The sequence below is a fragment of the Sebastes fasciatus genome, chromosome 8, assembly GCF_043250625.1.
Source record: "Sebastes fasciatus isolate fSebFas1 chromosome 8, fSebFas1.pri, whole genome shotgun sequence".
NCBI classification, from domain to species: domain Eukaryota; kingdom Metazoa; phylum Chordata; class Actinopteri; order Perciformes; family Sebastidae; genus Sebastes; species Sebastes fasciatus.
This window is the reverse complement of record NC_133802.1, coordinates 15,579,474-15,597,859: the sequence shown is the minus strand read 5'-3', so window position 1 is coordinate 15,597,859 and position 18,386 is coordinate 15,579,474. Positions and strand designations below refer to the sequence as shown.

The 18,386-nt window shown below is 40.9% G+C and overlaps 1 protein-coding gene across 2 annotated transcripts in view; it reads left to right on the top strand.

Moving 5' to 3' along the window:
• The first annotated feature begins 2,119 nt into the window (after window positions 1-2,119).
• LOC141772611 (nuclear receptor coactivator 3-like) overlaps window positions 2,120-18,386 on the top strand; it is a 66,783-nt gene continuing 50,516 nt past the window's right edge. For both annotated transcript variants that reach the window (XM_074643775.1, XM_074643776.1), the window contains exon 1: window positions 2,120-2,257. The gene's annotated coding sequence lies outside the window, so the exon portion shown is untranslated. The remainder of the gene's footprint in view (window positions 2,258-18,386) is intronic.

Below are 18,386 nucleotides of genomic sequence, written 5' to 3'. Positions count from 1 at the left end.
AAAGGCCCGTGTCAGTGTGTTTTTGCACATTTTAGTTCCATAACTACAAGTCATGTATACTTAAATTTTTTGCTGATAGTTTTGAATGCATACTGTACAGTTTAATGTGTGTTTTTTTCTACCATTCTACGCAGCCGTTTGTTTACATTAAATTCTGAACAGTATAAAAATCAAGAAGCAGACTCCTGAAAGTTGCTTGAATTGAAAAGTCTGCATTAAATTTTTGTCACTGACATTATTTTTGCGTGCTGTCATTAAAGCACATATTGATTTGTAATCTACACTGTGATACCTTTTGACAATGTGGGAAATAAATAAATGCAGACTTGATGTTCAGTGTGATGGATTACGCAATCAGAATAAGGTTTATTGTCAAAGATTTTCACATACAAGGCATTATTTACCTTGGTATTTTGGTGCATAACCGTAAACATAGACCAAAAAAATTTAAAATAAATAAAAATAATGCAAAATCAAGAAACATAAATAGAAAATAGGAAAATTGACAATAAAAATGGGATTTTGCAGGATTTTGCAAAATATCGACAACTCAACTTAATTTTAAAGACTAATAGACTTTTAACATTTCTACTGTTCATTGTGTATATATTTAAGCATATTCAATGCATACTGTCCATACTGTTAATACTGCTTACATAGATAGAAAGATAGATAGATAGATAAATAGATAGATAGATAGATAGATTACCACTGTACGTCATTTATCGTGCCATCAATCATTGGAATAGCTGCCCTCTTTACATCCGTCAATCCTCTCACAAATCCTCATTCAAATACCATCTAAGAAAACATTACTTAAGCAGCTGATCGATAAACCAGTGTTGGTCATGTTTGGTTTTTCTTTTGTTCCTTTTCCCTGATGATGGGCCTTGAGGCTAAATGGTTGTGGAAGATGTGTATGAATGTGAAATTTATATATGTTTGGAAAATTTTAATGTTATTAGTGTGACACAAATATGATGTTGTATGTATAGTATGTATGTGATAAATGTAATGTACTTGATTTCGGACCCCAGGAAGACTAGCTGGTGCCATTGGTATCAGCTAATGGGATCCTTTTTAAATAGATAAAATAAATACATAGCTACATTACTCTACTTTACTGGTGTTTTTTCTCTTCTGGTTGGACGCCAAACTACATTTCATTGTCTCAATACTGTGTGCAGTCAATGACAATATAGATATTGCACATGGTAATTTTTATTAGAAAATTGAATGTTCCAATAATGTAAGGAAATGAGTTGAAACTGGATTGGTAGACATGTAGCTTACATCAAAATTTCTAAAAACAGAAAAGCATGTTTTACAGACAGACTGGTTTTATCTGTCAGGTAAAGTGGAAAATGTGTAATGAATTGGCCAAAAAAACATGCAAACCCACTGGAATGGTCCTTTAAAGTGATTTAAATAGAAGGAAGTATAAAAATAGAGCAGTAAATACAGTATTGACAATAAACAGAATATTAACAAAATTGCACAAGTGGAAAATGATATTGCAACGTGAGAATGAAAGGAATGAATGAATGAAATTCCACCTGAAAATATCAGGTTATTGTCAGTTTTTTGGTGTGTAAGTGGTCTACTGGGAGCAGTGCTGGTTGTGGAGTCTGACAGCTGCTAAAATAGAACTATAATCCCACTGGCACATATAGACTTTTATTTATACCACCTCATCGTTATCAGATAAGGATAAGACCTTTGCGTCCTAATTTGCTCCCAAGTTTAAAGGCTGCCTACTTCTTCTGTGTCACCCTCCTGCAGCCAAACGCCTTCTTTTGGTGGAAAAGTCTGCAAAAATGTGCCTTTTTTTAGCCTCTGAAGCAAACAATTCAGTGTTTGCTCTTCATTTAAACTGAAAATGGACACCATGTCATCTCTCTCGCTCTCTCTTTGGTATCGTCGCTGACATCCGTCTATAGGCTGCTAGACAGACAGTGCCTGTTTCAGCCACCTCCTCCACCACCTCTATACCTCCACCCCCTGCGGTGGTGGTGGTAGGAGCCTGCTTTTGTAGTCCGTATCCGGGTTGCACAACGCAGCCTGACGCACGACGCTCCGTTCCAACGAACTCCGTTACCCAGAAGCCCCCGCGGGGAGCCTCAACTTACAGAACTGGCTTCTTGGGCTTCGGGAGTGTTTCCCATTTAAACAAACAGTGCCGAAGATGGCGGAGAGTTTAATGGTGTAAAGAAGAAAATTATCGATCCAGGCAAGAGAGCAGATACGTCCACACAAGGTAAGCTCGTTGTTTGCTCACATTCAGATCATTCAATGCGACTTTTGCATGTCGACAGAGGACGGAAATGTACTGACTTCTGCTCTGAAGTGCACAATATACTGGCATCGCTACGGTGCGGAGGGCACAGTGCACAGTGCATGCACATTTATAGTTACATGACAGCAAGATAGTATTTACTAACATGTTGGTGTGACAGGCGATGAAGTGTGCTGTTAAGTTTGTCAGCATTTGTGTTTGCAAAAACCGAGTGAAGCACATTATTATTTTTGGTGAACTTAACTTGATTACGCAGAGCTGCATGGACAGTTTTACGCACAAGCTGGTGTGTGTGTTTCCAGATAGATACAGAGCATCTGGAAGTTTTTTTTTCACACACACACACTTGATCACTCATTTAAACACACACAAACGCAGATTTACTATTTTCTGTCTGCTATAGTAGGTAGGAAACTGTCCAACAGCTGAGCCTGGCGCACCATGAGGAGACCAAATGTGTGTTGGATCAAGTGCATGCAGACAAATGTCATGTTTTAAAGAGGCTGATTGTGCATTTTGATGGTTTTCTTACTATAAACATGCCAGAAGAGGCAGACGATGCAGATTGTCTGTCCTTACTGCTGCTGAGTGATACAAAAGTGACTCTACTGTATATGTCTCCAAGTCACTGAATGAGGCATGCATTGCCTATAAATGTGTGAGGTGAAAGAGTGAATGTTCACAAATGTCATGTTTGAAAGAGGCTGATGGTGTATTTTGATGGTTTTGTTACTACAAAAATGCCATGCGTGAAGAGGCAGACGATGCTGACTGTCTTGTCAGTCACCCCAGCTCTGGTCCTTACTGCTGCTGAGAGATATAGTCAAGTCAAGTCAAGTCAAATTTGTATTATTTTATTTTTTTATTTAACCTTAATTAACCAGGTAGTACTCATTGAGATTAAGAATCTCTTTTGCAAGAGAGACCTTGCCAAGACAGCAGCATTTAAACATATATTAAAGTTTCAGACGCCACAACATAAAACAAATGCAAAATAAATACATAGCATAATAACATACAAAACACATTAAATTATTAAATTATATTTCTATAACACATTTAAAACAACATGAGCTGACCAAAGTGCTTTACAGACATAGGCAGAATAAAAACAGGTCAACAGAGCAGACAACAAAATTTCACACATCCACAGACAGAGACCAAGATTAAAAATCCATGATTAAAAGCCTGTTACAATGAGCATTATAAAAGGCCAATTAGTAATCACAATTCAAGTACATTCAAAAGCCAAAAGAAAAGAGGTGGGTCTTGAGCTGTGCTTTGAAAGACTCTGTAGAGGGATCAGATCTGATGTGGAGAGGCAGTTTGTTCCACAGACGATATAAAGTGACTCTACTGTATGTCTCCATGTCACTGTATGAGGCATGCATTGCCTATAAATGTGTGTGAGGTGAAAGAGTGAATGTTCACCTCCTCCTGTCATCTGCTTCTTCCTTTCTAATAATGTGTCCCACTGTATATCTGCAGGGGGCAGCAGCGTGGCCCTGTGTGTGTGCGCACACACACACACACACACACACACACACACACACTGTCCTGTAACCCTGAAGGTCCGCGGTTTGATCCCTCAAACAGCCAGTCAGTGTTGGTGTGTGTGTGTCCTTGAGCATGACACCAGAGCCCCCTCTCTACAATAATACCTGCTCACACTGGATAATAGCGGTCCACTCTTCTTCTTCAGTGTGTAAACAGGAGTTGAAAGGGAAGCCATGCAGATGGTTGTGTCTGTGTCAGTGTGGACAGGTGAGCGATGTGAGGTCGAGTTAATTACACTGAGGTTTGGATTTAGATCTGTTGACTTTGTGGCTGAATAAGGCTGTAAATAATGATTATCTCCATTATCGTTATCGATTTTTCTTTTGAAATGTGAAACATTTCTTAAAAAATGTCCATCTCAGCTTCCCAGAGTCCACGCTGACATCTTCAAACGTCGTATTTTGTCCGACCAACAGTCCAAAAAAAACAGAGATGGTCAATTTATTGTGATATAAATCAGAGACGAGCAGCACATACTCACATTTGAGAGACTGCAACCAGAGAATTGTTTGTTTTTTGATTGATGAATGACATTAACAAGCGTCCTCTTGTCTGAAAATGACAAGCACACACAAAAAATGGTTACTCTTCTACTTTCTTCTGAAAGGTTTACAATCGAAAAGTCCCTAAGAAACATTAAGAACACGGTAAAGAATTTACCGCGTCTTGCCTATTCTGTTCAATCTACTGCTCTGTTTTGTAGGGCTGACCCGAATGCTTCGACCGTTGCCATCGTAATCGACCTCCAAATCACTATTCGCGTGCTTCGTTTTTTTAATTTAATTTTTGAATATATACTAAGTATAATAAGCATGTAATAATAATGTATAAATCCCCAAATAGCCCATGAAATGAGGAATAATCCCACAACATTGCTCATTATCAACATCGCTGTTTGTCATGTGTAGAGGTGTGTGTACAGTAGTGAGGCAGCGGCACTGTCCCGGGCTCTGAAACGAGGGAGATGGAGACAGACAGAAGAACATGTCAGCCTGCTGCGCTGCGCCGTCGAAGCTTCAAATACCTTCCATTATTTCTCACCGAAGCTTCGAAGCCCAAAAAATGGTATTCGGGAAAGCCCTGTTTTGTATGCACTCCTCTAAGAAAATGTTGTGGCAGTGATATTAGGTTCTTGTCTCATTGTTCTTTCTGCTTTCAATTGATTTCATAGTTTGTCAACTCACAGGATTTAACCAGCCACCTGCTTGATAAGGGATTAAACAATAAATCTAAATTGTTGGCGATTCATATCATCGTTTAATCGACTGACCGTTTCAGCTCTACGGCTGAACTGTCTGTCTGCTGCCCATGTGGATGGGTGTGGCGACGGGAAGCCCTCGCCTCGTTCCATGGCAACCCTCTCCTGACAGATTTACAGTCAACTCTGGCTCCGAGTCTCTGCACACGTGCAGACCGACACGCGCCTACAACCTGCTCACAAGGAATCGAGGGGAACATGGACCGGGGAGGGGGTGGGCAAGCTGCTCGGACCTGTGAGGGGGTCTTCGCTAAGCGGATGGTGGGATGAATGCGTGAACGAGGAGGAGGAGGAGGAGGAGGAGGAGGAGGAGGAGGAAGAAGAGGAGGAAGAGGAAGAGGAGGAGGAGGAGGAGGAGGGTGACAGTGATGCATGATGTTTGCTGAATTGGAAAAAGGGGACAGAGGTTAGCAGGGGATGGATGCTGGCGACTGGGTCAGGCGCTGGGGGCAGGGCTCACGAGGCTGAGCGGGGAGGGAGGCAGGGCATCGCACGCCAGCCTGGGAGCATGGGAAGCTCTGTGTGTGTGTGTGTGTGTTTGTGTGTGTGTGTGTGTGTGTGTGTGTGTGTGTGTGTGTGGAGGGGGGTGTGTCCCGTAAGGGGAGGGGCGCTCAGGTGGAGCCTTTTGCTGGAATTCTACCTGGCATATTTGTCTTTTGTGTCTTTTCTTGATGTTGTTTTCTGCCCTGCTCGACTCTGCTCGGTCATTTTCACCTCTTTTGTGGAATCAGGAAGTTCTCTGACTCAAACGGACCACATTCTTTGCCCTCTCGTCTCTCTGTGGTATGTCCCTCGCTGTCCTCTGGCTTGCCTCTCCCAACTGCAGTGAAGTGAAGTGAACGGTTGTCCTGTCTGTTGTTGTTGGGGCCCCTCTCCCATGTGTCAGGATGTGTTTAACAGGAATTAATCTTCACCAGCTCTCATTGATTTCACTCTGTGGAGGAGGGGTCTTTTTTCTTCTTTAAAAAAAAAAAATCTCCAGTCAGAACGGTAGATCCACCCCCCCTCCCGCATGACTTGATGCGGTCTTACTAGGTTTGTCTCAGATGATGAGGGCTGGGTCGGTATCTTTTGATACTATTGACAATATGGCATTTGAGTTTCGACATCTGTACCAAAACAATAGTTTTTCCAATACCTTGCTTTGAAAAATAGAGACATGATTTCTATAAAAAAAAAAAGTTAAATTCAATAAAATAAACACAAACATCAAAATCGAATTCATTGACTTTTCCTGAATATAATAAATTATAAAATTGATGAAATTCTGATTTAAATAAAGACATGTCTGATTAAAGAACAAGTAAACAAGACTGCTAATGACTGTTCGCTAAGCCCCGCCCCCTTAGTTACCGTTGCTATTGCTGTCGAGCCTTCCATTAGAACAGAAACTCCGGTGTTTTTTTTTGTCAACAGCCGGTGCTGCCATTTTGGACTGAAAATGCCTATTATATTTATAATATTTTACTGATCAAGACAGGCCCTTTTGGTAGAATATGACAATTGAATAGAAATAATTTTGTTTTACTTTTTTACGGCACTTTTGAGGCGGACGTTTTACTGGCGTCCGGTAGTCGCTTTCAGTCCAAAATGGCAGAAGCGTAGCTTTGCTGCTGGGCACTTATGTTGCAATAGAACGAACAATTGACTTCCACTTCTTGGCTATATACGTTCTTTGTGTGCAGTTTACTGTGAGAATGGGGGAGATTTACCATTCAGAAGTAATATAAAATGTAATCTATATATAAATAGTCACTTTTGAAACAATGGGTCCTTGAGTTCAATTTCTGATCTTAAATATGCACTTGATGGCTACATACATGAAATAATGCTAAAAGCCTGAGGCTAAAGCTGCACGTCCTGCGCAAAAACATCAGCATCCTCACCAGTTGAAGATCCATGTAGTAGACGTGGAAATAAACAACATTCTTGTATTGCGGCGAAGAGCTAGTCAATCTTAAAAGTGTGATGAGGAAAAATGTAAGATCACACATTTATTTTGATCTAACATAACCGTATTTATATATATATATATATATATATATATATATATATATATGTTATTATAATTATAACCGTTTTCTAACAGTATGTTTTCATTTGTGACGTAACAAGAAGACAAAATGCTTCTAGGATGAGGATTCATCGATGTGTTAAATGTAACATGAAACAAACGTAGCGCTATCTCGGGTAATGCTGGCTTGGTTTGATGGGAGTGTGAACTTCCCCAAATCCAATAAAGAGTAGGACAGAGCGGCTAACGTTAGCCTAAACTCTGAGAACATACACATACACCGGATGTGCTGGTCTTCAAACAGGATTTTTCGAATGTAACCTGCAACACCACAAACTAACACCACTAACACCACTACTTACTGTAGTTTGTGATGTGCTTGGATCACCATATCCGTCCTCTATAAGCCTAAAGGAGAAACACAAAAACATGCAATTCTAATGTGTCACTTGTGTGATTTTGCACACATCAGGTCAATATCTGCCAACATGTATGGCTCTCTTCTGAAGCCAGAAAGCACAGAGCCAGCATTCCCGCCTGCAAAGTGATCAAGAGACACATTTTGCTGCTGCTCCTCTGATAATGAATTGGAGATAGGCAGGGGATTTATGTGTTGGCTTTAGCTTTGACACCCAAATGAGCTCTTATTTTATCGTTCAGCTAACAGTTTGAAACCAGAAATACTACCCACATCCCGTTAAAACAAACATCCTGGCTGCTTTCAAGGCTCATAAGGCCACTCTCCACTTAACTATCAATGAAAGTCCTTCACAGAGTCTCTTGAAAGCTTCGAGTTTTATTTAACATCAGAGATGTAAATTTATCCTCAAGTGTTAAAGATGATCTTAATTACTTGTTGATTCTTTTGTTATAGATAGCTTTCCCTTCTCTCTATAAGTGCCCTCATAAGTATTTGTATAAGTATTATATTTTACACTCAAAAAAACAAATGATACTTCCAATAATACAAATGTAACCTGCTTTGTTTATTCATTTGTGTGTGTTGCTGATCTGATTGTGAGTAGTGGTGTGTGTGCGTGCTGTGTGTGTTGGAGTCGATGCTGTAGTGGTTGTGCCGGAAGCTGACGTGCTTTCATGAGGCAAGACGATGCAGGAAGTAATGTTGGTGCCACTTGAATTTCTCAGTGTCAACGTGACCTGCAATATCTTTTCTGTTACAGAGCAATCCAAAATAAACCATTTAAAAAGACTTTACATATGCTGAGTTCTTACTGGTGGTTATGACTGCTAACATTGCAACATCAACTAGACTTTTTTTTGGCCACATGTTCAAAGCAGCAGCGAAGTGCGGCTCACCGCAATAATTCCATTTTTCTGCGTTCGGGAGGCGTGTTTATGTGTTTCAGGTGAGAAGAAATTCTTTGTAACATAGGTTAACATGTCACAGGAGTCACAGGATCTATGTACCGATTGGCTACAGGTCCTCTCTGGCCGCACTTCGCAGCTAAAAGTAAAATCTTTCCCAACTTTAGTTTGGCCGCACTGCGCAGCAGAATCAAACGGCCGCAGCTCGCTGAGCTCGGGAGCGGCCGCCGCCACTTTCCATAGACATTGCATGGCAGCTCGCCGCAGGCCACACTTAGCCGCTGCTCTGGTGTGACTTCGACACAAATCAAAACAGTAAGGTTGTGGGTCATAAAACAAAAACAATGAGTTGAAAGATGCCAACCGTGTGTTTGTCACTACATGCAACCCCTTTTACATTACACACACTGTAGTCCTCTGACCCATACAAAATATTGATTAGGGCAGCATTTTTTCTTCTATCTGGATAAACAACATCAGGGTTCCTGCGGATCCTTAAAAAGTCTTAAAAGACATTGAGTTAATTACTCTTAAAAAAAGGCCTTAATTGGTATTAAAATGTCTTGAATCAATCTTTAAAAAGTCTTAAAATGCTGTGACATGGGAAGTAGGATTTTAAGAATGGCTTCTTTTCTGCAATTTAAAATGTGACACGGTGACAAAACACCAATCATACAAGTCAAATGAGGGTGTATAAGACTTATTCTGCGCAATTTTCCTGGACTCTGAAATTGCCCACATGTTTGCATGCAGTTCCGACAGACAGCCGACAACATCAGGATGTAAAATTTTGGTTATGGTAAAGTCTTAAATTTCATTCTGAGTCTGAAAAAGCCTTAAATCTAACTTGCCTCAAGCTGTAGGAATCCATGTATTTTGTCTTAGTTTTTTCTACACTCATATTCTAATGGCACCTTCCCCTCCAGGGTTAGTGTTCGAGTTCTACTATGAAAACACAACACACCCAAAAACCAACTCATCCCTACAGCCAGGGAAACCCAAGTCAGAATTTCTGTGTGAAAGGAAAACAGAGCCCTAAAGGATCATTACAACAGTAACAGTTTAAAAGAATTGTAGGGGGATTGACTCATTTCTCATCTGTCAACAGCTGATGGACTAGCAGAGAGATGACACTTAAGTGGCTATAGCCAAACGGTTATTAAGAATGGAATGACTTAAAGCGTAAATAAGCGTTCTCCGCTCCGATTTGCATTTTTATTGGTTTATGCTATGTGAGGAAATAGGCAGAAAATATGAAGTGAAACATTTCACGAGTGATGTCACTAAGAATTATAGAAGAAATTGTTGTTAAAAGGAAGCTACAGTTTGTGACAAGAGAGATATGAAAGTAAGATTTGTGACACATACACAAACCATGTGTATGACACCAAGTGTAGTTACACACACCGCTATACTTCAGATTTATATCAGAGCTTGAATAAATCTCCTTCTTTACATTTGAGAGTCTAAATAGAAGACTGTTCTTTTTTAAGAAAATAAATTCGATCATTTGAAACAACTCACTTTCTGCAATCATGTTTGCATATTTGTATGATTTAAGTTGAATTTACTGCAGAAAAGATAAGAATTGGGGGCCAACCTCCACCTCACAGAGGGAGTGAGATGGGGAACGACATGCAAAAAGGGTTGCACTTAAACCAGGTACATGGTTACACTAATTGTTTAGTAACGCCTTGGTGACCCTGAAGTTATTAAACACACCAAGAGTTTCAAACCTAAAGCTGGACAATAACCCAAATTCATTGAATTACCAACATTATGAATCTCTCACTGACCTAAATTTATTAATGTCACACTTTTCAATAAATGGAAGTGACGACAGCTACAACAACAAATGACATGTAGGTTTAACCAACCAATCGGCAAACAGCTGATTTTGTATTACACATGACATGCAGGGATATATGCGAAATTAATCAACAACTATTTTCATTAAAAAAATAATTGTTTAACGCAATTAATCCAGTGGCTTCAGCTTCTCAAATAAAATGCTTTTGTCTTTTTTATATGATTTGTAAATTCAATATCTTTATGTTTTAGACTGTTAGTCAATCAAAACAAGCAATTTGAAGATATCATCTTGGACTAATGATGGGCATTTCTCACCTTTTTTTACTTTACAGATGATAAAAATAATTCTTAAAATGTATAAATTGCTATATTTTATTATTATTGAGGTAATGTTTGTATTGTCCTGGTCTATTCAGCCCTGTGTTAAACACTGATCTAGAGCGAGTCGTGAAACTAGGTCACTTAACAGGCGACCCATTCAGACTAACAGCAAACACGGGTCATGTCCTTGCTTCGGTCTGAAATTGATCTAAGAGTTGCGTCACTAATTTCTGCTATTTGACGTGCTAGGAAATCCAGTTTAGATCTTGGTTTTGTTATTTCAGTAGAAAAATGTATTTTGGGTTTATACATTTTTCAGGGATAAAGTTAAGGAGCTAAAAAGTAGTTTTCTACATTTTTCTGTGATGGAATAACTAAATATCAAACCGAGTTGGAGGGATGAGCCGACTGTGTTTCCTCAGTTTCTGTTTCCTTTCTTTCCCCAGAATGTCTCCGTGCAGCTCATGTCCTCCGCTGCTTTATTTTTCTGAGAGCTTTTTCTTCTGTGAGAGGAATGTCAAGTGCCCATCTCGGTGCGTTTCTCCCTGTTCTGTGTTTTGTTTTGTTACTTGTGGTTCACTCTTGATTTCCGTCTTTTTCTCCTCCTCTAGTCTTTGTCTTCTTCGTTGTGTTTCTTCCTCAAGGTACGTGCAGTTCGCTGCTGGTGCCCAGGACTGTATGTCCTTTACGTCTGAATCATAACACTCAGGCTAAACAAGTTTATGTGTTAATATCAAACATGATGTCTTTGTACAACCATGGCTTTCTTTTGTGTTAGTACAGGTAGACGTGTCAGAGAGAGAGAGAGAGAGAGAGAGAGAGAGAGAGAGAGAGAGAGAGAGAGAGAGAGAGAGAGAGAGAGAGAGAGAGAGAGAGAGAGAGAGAGAGAGAGAGAGAGAGAGAGAGAGAGAGAGAGAGAGAGAGAGAGAGAGAGAGAGAGAGAGAGAGAGAGAGAGAGAGAGAGAGAGAGAGAGAGAGAGAGATGAAGGAGGGGGGACAGATAGTGAGAAAGAGAGGAGGGGGGAGGAGACGTGGAGAGTCGTTTTATTAACGTGGCGACTCCCGCTAAAATTCAGGGAGTGCTGTTGCATCCAGCTGTTACTGGTTGCGCGAGGCTTCGTTGCCATGGCAACACAGCCCTGTGCGCCTGCTCAAGGTCGTTCATCCAGCTCTGAACTGAGCAGCGTGCTGCACATAGGATGCACACGGAGAGAGAGAGAGAGAGAGAGAGAGAGAGGGAGAGAAGAAGAGAAACAGAAAAACTACTTCAAAGTGACCAATCAAAAGCACTTCTGTGACGTTGTGGTCGGTGAACAAACTCAACACCCCCCCCCCCTCCCAACACACACACACACACACACACACACACAAACACATAGACATAGATACACACACACTTACCTTCTTCAATAAAGAAACAAACAAAAAAGAACCTCTGGCCTTGGGGCTTGTAGGTTCTTTTGCCAGCTGATAAAATATTTAGCTGGTCAGTGGGAGAGAGAGAGAGCGATACGGTGTCTGGAGAAGAAGCGAGCAGCAGAGCTTGGCTTTGTGTTTTCCTTTCTCTAATGGTGCATTGCTGTGAGGCTACCTGGGGCTTCTTCCACCTCCTCTCCTCTCCTCTCCTCTCCTCTCCTCTCCTCTCCTCTCCTCTCCTCTCCTCTCCTCTCCTCTCCTGCAGCATCCCTCTGGGGCTCGGCTGCATGTTTGCCGGCGCTGACTGGACTCAGCACAGCACACATTGTCCCTCTAAAGACACCAATACATTGTGTGATAGCAGCAGTCTTGCAGGTTCATTGCATGTTACTGTGCGAAATTGGGTCAAATAACATCTTTGTTGCAATCTGTGTCAGAAGGGGCATGTCATTGTGCGATGAATACCTAGTGAATGCCCTACGGAGTAAATGGAGGAAACAAGTCTACGAGTCTACATCATAGACTGTATATAAAGATGGACGACGCGTCTCCACTTCCTCCCACTGTACAAAAGTGAAGCCAAAATATCCCGGATACGGCAGCTGCCATCTTCAGATTTTGACGTAATTTGGAGCCAGAATCTACGTAGTAGTGATCGGGTGGTTGAGCCGCGGTATCGAGGTCACCCGCCTCAACCAATCGCGAGCCGAGCACGACCACAGCTTGTCAGCGAGAGAGAGTCACAGCTGCCAATCATGACGTCTCACCCCCTTTTTATAGCATCAAATAACCCAACTTATCAGAAAAAGAAAATGAACCCTTGAACATACATCAGCGTGATAAGAACTACCTAAAATGACAGAAACCATCTTTTGGGGGAAAATTATTTTACGTGTACTTTGACTTTTTAGTTTGGCCCATGTCCCATCCACTAAGGATACGGGCTTTATGACCTATACTGCAGCCAGCCACCAGGGGGCGATCAAGATGTTTTGGCTTCACTTTAGGGGATCTGTCATGTCGTCCATCTTTATATACAGTCTATGATCTACAGCCACGCTCTGCTAAATGCTAATACTAGCGTGGCTACATGCTCACAATGACTGTTCTAACTTGCTGATGTAAAGCAGGTGTAATGTTTACCATGTTCACCATCTTAGTTTAGCGTGTTAGCATGCCAGTCAGTGGGGTTCATTTTCTGGGGACCGTGAATGTCATGGTACTCCATCTGATGATGTTGAGATATTGCAGCCAAAGTGGTGGACCGATAGACATTGCTACAGCCACACTGCTAGCATGGCTAAAAATATGCAAGTAGAGACATGTCATCAGTCGTGGTGCACCAAATCATGTCATTTGTGGTAATACCGACATATCCTAATGTGATTAACATTTGTCTTATTGTGACATTAACAGTATTGGGGCAGCAGACATGGCTGAACATTGCTGCCAGAAAAAGAATGACGGTTTGATAACGTTAGGAGCAGATGTGGTACAACACAAAGCCTTCTTTCAAAACAGGCTTATTTAATAAAATGAAGCCCATAGTAAAACAAATGCATACAGGAGCAGTGATGTTAAAGGTAGATGAAACATTATGTAAATAATTCTGAAATGACAGTTAAGAAAAGCAAGTAAAGAAAACCCTGAAAAGCCACAGAAAATTGCCAGTAAAGGTTACTTGAGTACCTTTGATAGAAACACTTCTTAACTCTTAAGTAGAGGTTAGTTGAAATATCCTCTATAAAATCTCATAATGTCTTACGAGACAGGATGAGTTGGGATCTAATGAAGTGGCGATGATTGATCGATCCCATTGTTATGTTCACTTTGAAGTAATTAATCAGAGAAGCACATAACATTGTTGGGATAAAAAGAAAGTTTTTAGAAAAGTGGCTCAATCAGTCATTTTTAGGTTTTCGTAGAAGCAGTGGCAATGTGAGAATTCAGTCCTAAATTTTAGACGCAGGCTGTTTTTTGGTCGCCAAAGCTCTAAATCAGCAGTAAGTATCTCTAGTGTGGTTTAAGGCCATTGTTTTGAATTGACAACCTAATTTCTCTAATGATTGTCAACTTTTAACTGAGAGCATCAGAAATCACACAGTGGAAGAAGTAGTAAGAAGCCTCACTCACAGTGACGTTTACATGCACACTAATATTCCACTATTATTCTGAATATGGCAATACTCCCAGGGCTGAATTGAAGCTTCAAAGCTATACCAGAAACAACATAATTCTATTTTAAGACTGTTAATATATAAGTATATAATAGTCATAGTATAAATCCCAAAATAGCCCATGAAATAAGGAACAATCCCACAACATTATTCATTATTCAACATTCATTATTATTAGTTATTCTCAGACAGATAACGCTATTTGTTATGTGTAGAGGTGTGTGTGTGGACAGTAGTGCGGTGGTGGCACTGTCCAGAAGCCTCAAATAGCTTAGAATATTGTTCACCGAAGCTTCGAAGTCCAAAACATGGTATTCGGGACAGACCTAAATATTTAGAATTTGATACGGGTCATATAAACAGCATATTCCGTTTGGATAATCTCAATAAGGCCTTATTCCGAGTGGAGCAATGTCCAATTAAGACATGTGGGATATGCTGATATTATTCAGGTATCAGGAGCATTATTTGGACGTGTATACATTCAGAATATACGTCTCAAATTGGGGTTTTTAGGGCAGCTTGCGACACGCAGCCTTTTGCCTGTTTACGTCCAACTAGCCGACAGTTTGCAGAGATGCATGCCCAAAAGAAAAGCCCACATTTCTGGTAGGAATGAGAAACACACCTACTTCTAAACATTATGAGAGAGTTGGATATCAACATGTTTTTGGATATGCGCAAATATCGCAACGCCAACCTTTTCAAGAAGGTGGTTGAAGGAATGAAAAAGGGAGGCTGTGTCCACACGGTCGAATAAGTCCGCAACTGGTTACGTTATTCGGAGTGTGCATGGCTGCGTGTAAACAGGAATATTAGTGCATTTCTGCAAACACATGAAGGCGAGATAGCAGAAGACCACCGTCAACAAGGGTTACGCATAAGCACTTGCCTACATATTCCTGAATCTGCCACAAAATCATGTTAAGACAACATGCTGGTGCCTAATATGGAGGGTGGTTTTCTTCTTCTGCTTCTGTTTTTCTCTTTTTGTTCTTCGCAGGGTGCACACAGAGTTCAGCAGGATTTTCGAAAAACAACTTTTCAGGGAGAACAGTGAGGAATCGTGTCGCTTTCTGTGGTCAGTGACGTGATGGTTTAGAGCCGACGTGTGTGTACCGTTGTTTAAAAGAGAGTAAGAAAAATGCTGTCACCTTTTTGTGAGCCCCGAGCAGAGGAGAGCTGGGTTTTAGGGTGAGGAGGGGGTTAGTTTCACGTTTCTTCTAGCTGTAAGGTAATAGATGCTTATTAAAGGGGTCCTCAGAGGGGTGTGAGTGTCTAAGAAGGGGAGCTCTGTTTTTTTACTTATTTTCCATTGTAAAAATTCAGACCTAGTTTATGTGTATCCTTTAGGTGCCCGTGCGCGCACACACACACACGCTCACACAAACATTTATGGGGTAGGAGTTGAGGTAAACGTTACCAGCTGCAGCACAGCAAGCGAGTGGCTTCAACTCTGCCTGAACCCAGCTGTTACGTGACCACCTCCTCAACTTAATTCACTCCCGTCCTGCCGTCCCCTCAGCTGCCACACCTCCTATATCACTCCACATACACACACGTGTATACACATATACACACACACACACACACACCGCCATCTCCTCTCTCCAGTGTCACTAGCAGCAGCATCACTCATCTCAGGATAGCGGGAGAGCGCTCCAAGGTCTGCTACCCCCACCTCGTCACCTTGGTGTGGAGCAGCGGGCCGGCCGAGCGGGCTTCGTCTGATTGGCTGCCCCTCCGCCTCCCGCTCCGAGGTCACACCGTTGATGCTGTGATGTCACAGAGTCTTGTTTATCCGTACCTCCTGTCAAGCTCAGTTGAAACATACTGTAGACAAACGGCAGCACCTCGTATCAGCAATAACACATTAATGATTTCTTTATTCTTTATTTGGATCTTATTAGCTTCCACAAGGTGGTTGTGAGTCTTCCTGGGGTCCACACTAACAACATAGCAATAAAAAATAAAAATAATACAAACAACAATTTAAAATCACAGCGTATCAATTAAACAAGCCATAACCCAAGTCGACCAGCCACTCATGGAGATTTAGGAAATGGGATTTCATGGAGCAGAAACTTGTGGCTGTTACTTTCTGGGGTTTTTTGCACGAAGATCTCAGTTTGTTGTTGGAGTCCCTGATAACAACAAAACCACACAAAAAAATATATATATATTCTGGCTTGTTTATATTTCTTTAAACCAATCGCAAACGTCTTAGACAGTGCTAAGCACAGGATGCAGTGACGGTGCACTTGCAAAAATAGATAGCACAGATAGCGTAAGACAGCGTTGCCAGATGGGAAATGTTACACTATCGTACCAGAGGCTTGAAATGATCGTATTTTGAGGAAATTTATTGTAAGCGAGTCATAACCACGAGAACAAAAATGCGTAAATGTGTAATTTTACAAAACATATATTTAAAAGACTTTTGCCATGCCTCAAATCTACCCACATCATTTTCTTTTTCTTTATTTTTTAAAGCAAGCTGACGTTGCTATGATGCATGGAAGGGGTCCATAAGTCCATCAGTCGTTGTAATAGCCGACTATTAAAAAATTGTATAAATTACAAGACGGTAGACAGGAAGCCTTTTCATATTCTGCATGAAAACAGTTAAGGCCATAAACTAAGCTAATTAAAATGATGTTACTGGGCTTACTGGTGCATTCAAAGCTATCTATCATGCAAACTCTCTTCAAATGAGCGTTGAGCATCCGTGCTTGCGAGTCACGTTCATCAACATCATAGCCTACACCAAGCATGACTGGTTAGAAAGAGGTCACATCAGAAGACTTGTAAACACAGACGTAGGATTCATCCAGAAATTAATTAAAATGAGATAGCACAGACTAAAACCAACTACTAATTATAAGTGTCACTGGTCAATTTATTGTACATTATGGCATTTTTGTCATTAATGATCATACAAATCCGATAATTATTGTACATCTGGCAACGCTGGCAGGAGGCGAGGAGAATGCTGCGTGAGATAGGCTGCGTTTTATACCCCCAGTCTACCTCCGGTGAGTCAGACTACAGTGCAAGTTAATATGGAGGTTTACAAGTGAGGTGCCACCACAGTAACGGCAGCTTGTCTACTTCCACCTACAACCCAGATTTGTGTATAGAGAACGGTTCTCATCATCCGATTTGTTCATAGACATTGCACAACCAGATGACCGGTGCTCACTTGACATGTATTAAACCTACGACAAAAAACAGTATATACCAGTTTTTCACAAAGGAATTGTGTATTGTTCCAAATAACAGAAGACGAGGGCTGCGTTCAAAATCACACACTTTTTCTTTTTACTTTTAGTACATACTTAAGCTGCTCTTACAAAGTACGTACTGTTGCATGCAGTATGCATACAATTGGGACAAACTACTTCGTCATAACACTGTGCCTTGAACTTTGACTCTCTTGCTCATGTATCCGCTGCGCAGAGGATTGTGGGTCAGAATAGCGAGAAAAGCATGTTGGCTTGCATACTGCAAAATGCGACCAGATGTAGTAGTACATCCTGGTACTTTTGGCACAATGCATTTGACATACTATGTCTTGGGACATACAAAATCTTTTTCTGGCATTCTAAATAGTATGGTATCTGGCTTATACAGTTATGGTGCCTTCAAATGAAACTAGTGAGGTCGTAGTTACAACATGGGAAGTCGTGTACACGATATGCTTGGCGTTCAAGTGGTTAAGTCGTGAGAACACCGCTGCTAAGCAATGGCAATAATAACGCTACTGTCGGCATCTGCCACAGAGGCTAACAATTGAGCAAAATAGCAAGTGAGTAACATAATCCAGTAAATGCAAAGAATGACGCCTTTTGGAATATCAACATTTTCCTCAGACATATTATAAAATTACGAAGAAAAACAATATACGACTAAAATTACAATATATTCACTTATTATGCAACAAAAAATTAACTTCCAAAGCCTCCGCCATTTCTGACAACGTCAACAAACACGTCACAAGTTGTAACTTTCCACCTACGAGGTTGTGAATACCACAAGAGGGGTACGTTCATATGGACTCCTCTCATGAACATGGTAAACACGACCCCATTTGAAGGCACCAATAGTTTTGGCAATGTTCATTCTCACCCCTTTAGTACTGGTATGAAACTCAACGTGTAGGTTCTCTCTCAGCTCTACTCTCTACAGCCCTCAACCCTTCATTGACTG